An 8,815-nucleotide genomic window follows, 5' to 3' on the forward strand; every position below is an offset into this window, starting at 1 on the left:
ACTAGAACACCAAGAGCCCCAAAACACGACGCCATCTCTAACAGCAAACCTAGCAGCGCGTCCCAGCGCATACCTCTCCTGCCTAACCAGCGAATGCTGTCTACTGCTACAAATGACTGAGGGTCACACGCCAAGGGCGATGTAGCTGCCCAATGGATAAATGAGTGACCCACGACCCATATGGGTCGAGGGTCCAAATTAGCTCCTGCAAGAAAAAACACAATGTAACAAGGTTACCAAATGGAAGCCAAAACTTAGCACAAACGAAATGTCGGCATCAAAAGAGAGAAAGAAAGGTAGAGAAGATAAAAGACAGGGGGGAGGAGGAGGGGGAGCAAAGGGGGAAAAAAACCTAACTTGGCCCAAGGTGAAAACCTGAAAAAACCTGCCCGGATAACAATAGCCAATCAGTTTTCGTGGTTCAGGGCAAAAACAGGGCAAAATCCCTCAGGGCCCCCACCGATAACGGTGACGAGCGGTAACAGAAAAATTCCACGTTATAATAATACAATAGTAAGACAATATACAATGCAGAAGCAAACATATCAGTGCCGAACATAGCGTTTATAAGCGTTCGATTTCCATCGCCCTAGCACTTTAATTTCTGAAACCGACCATCCAGCACGGGCTGCGGCTGTAGCCGCCCCGATCCGAAAGGAATGGGAACCGTATACCCCTTGAGGCAAGCCGAGGTACTGGGTACACCGCTGAAGGACAGATCGGAATTGATACATGGTCAAGGGGGAACCATCACCATGGATCAACCACGCACCTGGCAAGTTGGGCCGAAGGCGCAAATACTGTCTGGCCAGCGCAACTGGGCAAACACATGCATCCGAACATGCCGCCAAATACACCCAGCGACCTCTACCCAACTGATCTGTTTTGGATCGCTGCAGCTTACACATCAGAGACCGGGCGACGATAATGTGTGAATAAAGTAAAGCAGGAGGGGCCCGACGAGAAGCAGCTACCAACTAGCTGATGTGAAAAGCCCCGTGAAAGGCCATCGCAAAAGCGAGCCGGAAAAGTATCGTTTCATAAGGGGACGTGCAAACATCAGACAATACAATCACAAACTAAAAAAAAGTAACGAAAAAGTAACTGGTCTTCTGGGGTCATCCTGAACCGGGGCCATTCTAGCCCAACCTTTAACAGCCCTTTGTACTAAGAATCCCTTGGTAAAATCCCGACGCCCATGCAAGCGCAAGAAAAACGAAACGCCGCAAATGATTCTCGCCACCACCGCCCTGGACTTACCAGCAGAATATAGACCCCATATAAAAGATAAAAAGACTTGGTAAATCCGCTTACCTCCGTCACGCTTGCGGGAGAAAAAGGACTCCCACTGGTTCCAGGCAGACTGGTAGGACCTCAACGTGCTGGGGGCGAGCGAGTGCCGCACTAACCCCTCCATTCCGGACAAATAACCTGCCAACAATGAGGGGGGCAGATATCACCAATCGCTGCCGCAGAAGGTGCAAGTTCCCTAAATCTAACCCATTGAAAGCGGGATAGCGCATCTGCAATGGAATTGTTTACGCCGGGAACATGCCTTGCTTCGAAGTGAACATTACATGCCAGACAGCGCAAAACAAGCTGTGCAAGGAGCCTGAGAACCGTCAAGGATGTAGACTTCTGCCGGTTAATACCATAAACTACCCCCAAGTTGTCGCACTAAAATATGACATGCCGGTTACGGAGCCGATCACCCCACAACTCCAGGGCAACAACTATGGGAAACAGCTCGAGTAAAAGAAGATTCTTGGTCAGCCCCCCGGCAACCCAAGATGAAGGCCACTGGGAAGCGGACCAAGAGTCCTCCAGGTAGGCTCCAAAACCAGTAGCACCGGCTGCATCCGTGAAAAGCTGCAGCTGTGCACTGGCAGCTGGGGGATGCAACCAAAAACTAATGCCATTGTATGTTTCCAAAAAAAAAAACATCCCAAACTCGAAGATCTCTCCTAATTTCGGAAGACAATCGTATGAAATGATGGGGTCGGCGTGTTCCTGTGGTCGCTCTCTCTAATTTACGACAGAAAACCCGCCCCATGGGGATTACCCTGCATGCAAAATTGAAGAGCCCTAGTAACGATTGCCCTTGCCTCAAGGTAATCCTACCTAGTGACAATGCAAGCGTAATGGCGTCGCGAAGCTTCGCTATCTTCTCTGCAGGCAAACGGCAACAACCGGCAGCCGTATCGATCTCGATACCAAGGTACGATAGACGAGTGCAAGGCCCCTCCGTTTTATTGGAAGCAATTGGGACCCCGAACTCACTAAACAAAGCCTGCAGAGAAAACATAAGCTCCGCACAATGAGGGGAACCAGCCGGCCCAACACATAGGAAGTCATCGAGGTAGTGGGCCACCCCGGACTCCCCAGTGCCCACGCAAACACACCAATGCAGGAAAGAACTAAAAGCTTCAAAATAAGAACACGACACAGAGCATCCCATGGGGAGACACTTGTCGAAGTAAAAGCCGTCCTCTAACCTAAAGCCCATGAACCGAAACGAGTCGGGGTGCAAAGGCAATAGGCGAAAGGCAGACTCCACATCGACCTTACCCAACAAGGCCCCCGTACCCTCCAATTTCACTAAACTAAGGGCATCTTCGAATGACTGATAACAAACCCGAGCTAACAATTCGGGTAGGGCATCGTTCACCGACCCCCCAGCTGGAAAGGATAGATGTTGTATCAACCTGAACTTCCCGGGGGCCTTCTTGGGCACCACTCCCAATGGAGAGAGAACTAAATTGAGCAAAGGACGGGCAGCAAAAGGCCCAGCCATGCGCCCCAGCTGCACCTCCTTGGCCACTTTGTCTTTCAGAATACCCGGCAATAGGTAAGCTGAACGTAAGTTTTTGGGTTCCCCTAACAGCACATTACCCACCACCGGGAGCTGAAACCCCTCGGTGAAGCCATCAAGCAAAAACAACGCCGTCTCGCGCAATGGGTACCTAAACAACCACTTACGGATTGCCTCCACGCGGACTGGCGATGGAGCTCTATGGAGCGGCACCGGACCCAGTAGGTCTGGAGCCAGCGGAAGAAGCAGGGGCAGGCAATCTGGGGCATTCCTTGGCTGGATGGGGGGCACCGCAACGCAAACAGTGGTGTCGAAAATGACACCGGGCTCCCGCTGCACTATTGCCGTTGTTAAAAAGCAAAACAACGGCCTTTGGCAGCCAGAACCTTAGAGAAACGACTCTGGGCGTTTCCCTGGCCGCCGGACTTCCGTCCGGAAGATACCTCAGTGGTCAGAGGAGCGGGCTGTGTTACCTCCAACCAGACTTCCACGTCCCTCCACCCCAAATCCATAATTTTTACGCCTGACTGTTTGCGGCGAAACTCCTCGTCGTACTGTCGCCATACAGGGCCGCGTGACGTACGGAAAAGCCCCTGAATCAGGTGAAGGTATCGTATCACGTTCATGGCCTCTTCCGGACGGGTTTTAAGGTAACAGCCCGCAAAAACATAAAAGCCACTGAGCCAATTTATATAAGAACGATGGACATCCTCCCCGATGCCCCCTTTCTTTTTTGCAGCGGCTAAAGCTTTGCGAGATTTGGACGTAAGAGCAAACACGTCAACGTACTTGCCCTTATTAATTTTCTCACGCATACGCGGCCTTAGCCCACGGAGAATTGCCGTATTAGCACAGCGGACGACGTCCCCTGGGCTAATATCCGATTCCCCGCTTTCACTGGAGGACCGACGACGCCGACGGCGGCGACGCGACCATCTAGATGCACGTGAGCGACGCGGCCGCTTGGCTTTACGACGGTGATGCCTACGACTTCCGCTAGAAGTGGATGTATCACTAGATTCTGAGCTAACTAGCCCCTCACTCCACTCACTATCCGACTCACCCGAAGTGGACGCCCCTTCATCCTGTGGGGTGTCATTGTATCTGTGACCCTCGGCCAATGAACCTGATGCAGAAACGCCGGACTGCCCAGGAACGACCGGATCCGCCACCCGAAATGACTTCCGGGAATTATAAGACGCGGATTCCTCCACACCTCTTCCGGAGAGACCTGCAACAACAGAGGAGGAGGCCAGCGACAACGTGTTCACATTCCCTTCATTCCCACCCCGTGTGGCGGGACCAGACCTTGAGGGCCTGGTACCAACCGGCAAGGAAGAGAGAGACGGAGGAGACAGAGGAGAAGGAGAAACGGTGGTTGTCACAGGTGCAGGTAGGCTACACATCGCGGACAACTGCGCAACAAGTGGCGTCAATTGCTGTAACGCAGGAGTCTGATCCCCTCCGCCGGACCCGTTCACATTATGTAATAGAGGCGTAAGTGCGCCTACCAGAGCCACCAACACTCCTGTCAGTGCACCTAACTCTGGGGAGGGCGTAGGAGCAGGGGTACTAATGGCCTGAGGGGCACTTGTGCGGCTGGCAGCATAGGGACAGGAGGACCCCCAATCCCTTAAACCATGCACGCGCGTATTAACCTGCCTATCACCCCACCTGGCATATGGTCGTTGCGGGAACACAGCACCTTCCTCACCCTAACTGGATCCTGAAGGATCAGGAGATCCTCCTAATTCTGACCCTGACCTCTGTAAGCCAAAATGGCCGCCGCCCTCTGCCTCTAAAATGGCGCCGGCGTCCCTAGAGGACCCGGCCGCCAAACTGCTGCCTTGATGGGGCCGTTCATATGCCCGCGGGCGCACACCCGCGGGCTGCCGGGACCCCTTATTATTGGCGCTAGCGCCGCGCTACTGGGTGGGGAGGCTGGAGCCCACCGGCGGCCGCCCCGACCACGTGGTACAGCAGCGGTGCTCCCGCTGCTATCGGGGGAGGAAGCGGGAGCCCGCCGGCGCCTACCCCGCCTGCGGACAGCTTGAATAGAGCTGCCGCTATCGCTGGGAGAGGACGCCAGCGTGCGCCCACGCCCCCGCTGGCCCTGAACCCCGGAGCCATCCACAGACTCCGGAGCTGGAGCTGCGGTGACTGGTGATGGAGGGGGAGCATCTGCGGCGGGGGGGAGGCCAAAAGACACCCTCAGCTCCCTCTCCCCGGCCAGACAAGAGGAGGCCCACCTGCGCGTGAGAGTCCCTAGGGACTCTACATAACGCGCTGGTATAGGAGCAGAGCGCCGAGGACTGGACATCTCAGCAAGCACTAAGGTGAGGAGGTGGGGGGGGGGTTGAATTTTATTACTATACTACTGCGGGCAGCACACTTAGGATAGAGAGAGGGAAAGGCAGAGCAGAAAAGGCAGAATAGAGAAAGTAAGAAAGTAGGAAGATAAAGTATAAAGAAAGGCTTTATCACAGCCCAAATATCCTGTACTTGCCTGAAAGTCCAAGAAAAAGAAGAGGCAGAGCCCTGCCTAACACTGAACTAAATCACTAAACTCCTCCCACCAGTATGACCTACACTATCCTAATAGGCTGACAAAAACTTACCAAATTTAACCCTATCAATACCACTATACTGATTCCTATCTGTGCACTCAAATCCCTAGGGGTTTAAGCTACGTTCCTGTACATAAAGTACTCTCTCTCCTCAATAGCTGCAGCAGCCAGACACCCCAGAATCCAACCAGTGTTCACCTAGAGCAGCACCAGTGGCAGTGAGCCAGGGGTGGGACTGTTAATTGGTGCTTCTGCTAATTGGCTGACCAGAGGACCTGATTCAGACCCACTCGCTGTATGCGTTCGCTTGCTCGATGCGTATACAAATTCGGGAAGGCAGGCGATCGCACGCCAAGGCATTAGCACGTCCACTTTGTCTTGGCGTGCGATCGCTTTGCGTATGGAGACGTCCACTAGCCTGCCTTAAGACGCCAACTTGCACACGTCATCTCCAGGAAGTGTATGCAACTATCGGTACATTGGGTACCATCGGATGTGATCGCAGCGCTTGAGGCTGACCATACCCTACCGCAAACACTGCGAGCACTTTAGTGTAAAATCCAGCCAGGTGACGTGTACTATGACACTGCCTCTAAATTATGCACGCCTCTGAAACGGCATTGAGACGCTCAGGCACGCCTGCGTTCGCACCTCCACTCCCCCGTCTCTAGCAGCCAGCCCCTGTCACCACCCACAAACATCTTCTCCTGTCACTCACTCTGCTGGGCAGTCTATGCACAGTGACTGAACGCTTCCCGATCTCTCGCACTGATTCGCGCACACGCACTGCGATCTATAGTGATCCCCAATGTCAGTGCATCTTTTGGGGGGTGTCAGGCTGATTTCCCAAAACTGAGAGCACTTTTTGCCTGTTTGAGTTTCGAAAGGTTCCGTTTTCACATCCTTTACAATTGAATTGGGCAAAAAGCGGTCACGCACTTGAATAGACTTTTCTCCAAAAACATGCGGTGTAGGCGGAAAGTCCGGGAGGCGAAACTTAGCCGACTTTTCGCGGCTAATTGAATATGCCCCTAAATTGTAATTGACTATAAACAAGGAGCGAGCCAGCTGACAGCCCAAAGCAGTGACAGCACCACACAGTGGCCCTGATTCAGAGCCGGACGCGCCGGTCTTTTTTTTTTTAGAACGGCCTCCTGGCCACTCGCATAGCTATGGGTGACCACCCACAGCTATAGCGAGTGGCCAGGAAGATGGTCGCGATGGTCAAGACCATCGCAACCATCGGGCTTGTGACGAGACCCTTGTGGTAGGGTATCATTGCCGCAAGCCCCAGAGAGATTTTGGCTCTAACAGTGTTGTCCCACTGACAACACTGTGAACGCCTCCGTTTGGGCAGCCACTCCCCTGGCCCGCCCACCAAATGGGGCGTGCTGTCACTCAACATCGACAGCACGCCCCCTTTGGTACGAGACCCGGAGGCGTCGCTATCCGGGTCTCGCGCATGCGCACGACGGAGCCGGCTCCGTCGTGCACATGCGCTCTGGGCCACCATCGACCCGGTTGCGAGAGCTCAGCGCTTGCGACCGGGTCTGAATCAGGCCCAGTGTCACAAAAAAAAACATTGGAAAAGCAGGGAAACACATTGGGGGAGAAATCTAGCGATGGTGATGAAACATTTGATTCTAAACATTGCAGGGTTGAGCATCGAACATCGAAGACCATCTGACCGATGTTTCTGATGAACCATCAAATGATTCCCATCCCTAGCACAGAGCCTGAAAGAGACAGGGGAAGGACAAAGGGCTCTATTTACTACAATCCGCATTTGTAATGCAGATTGTAGTGTGATATTATCGACTGAATTCGCATTGCGAATTCAGGCAATATTGCAGGGATTTACTGCAAATCCCTTGCAGGGACAGAGCTTGCGATAAAGCTTTGTCCCTGCGAATCCCCTCCGCACACTAGTCACAGTATTTTCACCAAAAATACAGTGACAAAGTGCCCGCGCATGCGCCGACCGGCCGCCGCTGCTACTACCCCCTCGGCGCTAAGCCACGCCCCTGTAGTTAAGCCCCGCCCCGTGATCGCGGACCCCCCCGCATCCCCCCTCCCTTAATAGCACTTACCTGCAGTCATCGGTGCTCCGGTAATGTCTTCCATGCATCCGGTTAGCTGATATCCCATACTGCACAGGGACCCGATCACCTGATGACTGGGCCGCAGTGCAGCATGGGAGACCAGCTGACCGGAGGGGAGTCATCACCGGAGCCCAGACCACCGGTCCATGTAGTCAGGTAAGTAAATTTTTTTTTTTACTTTTTTTATTTTGCAGTGTATCAGCTTGCGGTCTGTTTAGAATACACAGCTAATCACTGGGACCGGCTCCGGGCTCTGCTCTGCCTTTTAGAGCAGAGTAGAAGCCCGGTAACCGGGAGAGACCCTGGATAACGCCACCTCCAGGTGGCGTTATTATCACAGGGCTTTCCCCGGTATTTTTGTACAATTTATTTTTAATAACTTTAGTCGGATCACATTTCCCATTACAATTAAGGGAAATGCGATCTGCTTACTAAAAATAAGTGATACTTAGGGGTTGGAGTAGAACTTTACGAATTCTACTCCAATTGCCCTGTAATAACTATAGGTGATACTAAAATAATGTGAAAAGGCTGTGAAAACACCCTTTTTCACTTTATTTTAGTAAAAATAATGTTAATAAATAGAGCCCAAAGAGTCTGGAAAAGATAGACAGAGAGCAGAAAAGATAATGCAGACAGAGATTGGTCTAAAAAGCTAACACAGGCATAGAATGGTGCTGTCACAGTCAGGGAAAGGGCAGAGAGGCTGGCATAGCTGGGAATGGGAAAAAAGGTTGGCACAGGCTGTTCTCTGACCCTCTCCATAAGAGGAATGTCAAAAATAGGTCACCGATGTGGAACTCAGCAAAGATGTGCTGGGCCCTAGTTTATTTTATTTTGATATTAAGAATAAAACAAATATACAACAAATAAAAAAGAACAGAGTATAAAGAGATAACTGGGAGCATTGTGTACATTAAAGTACATTTATGAGCTGAAGGTTACTGTACAATGAGACCTGGTGTTTCCGATTAGCTATCAGTGTATTCAGCTATAAAGGGGCCCCTACAATGCATTTTATTATGTGGTCCCAAATATCCCAGGTCAGTAATTATCATCATCTTACTGTGTCCTTATATCCTGTTAATCAATGCATGAATAACCTGTGCCTTATTTTACTACACAAGGACCAAGCAGCACCTCACCAGCCTGCCCCGAGGACACCTCTAATACCATCAAGAGATTCAACTTCAAACATCAGATCGGCCGGGGCGGCTTTGGAGTAGTAAGTTTCCTGACTTTATTATGCGTATCTATTCTATCTTATTGCAGATACACATACTGTAGATAAATTATTCTGTATATCATAACATGTCACAACAACGGTCATTTTC

General features: G+C 51.7%; 1 pseudogene; it reads right to left on the reverse strand.

Annotated features, from left to right (window-relative positions):
* Positions 1–545: 545 nt before the first annotated feature.
* LOC148535428 (uncharacterized) lies at positions 546–1,417 on the reverse strand (annotated as a pseudogene).
* Between the last annotated feature and the right edge of the window lie 7,398 nt (positions 1,418–8,815).

Source organism: Taudactylus pleione, unplaced genomic scaffold, assembly GCF_031769625.1.
Source record: "Taudactylus pleione unplaced genomic scaffold, aTauple2 ptg000051l, whole genome shotgun sequence".
NCBI classification, from domain to species: Eukaryota; Metazoa; Chordata; class Amphibia; order Anura; family Myobatrachidae; genus Taudactylus; species Taudactylus pleione.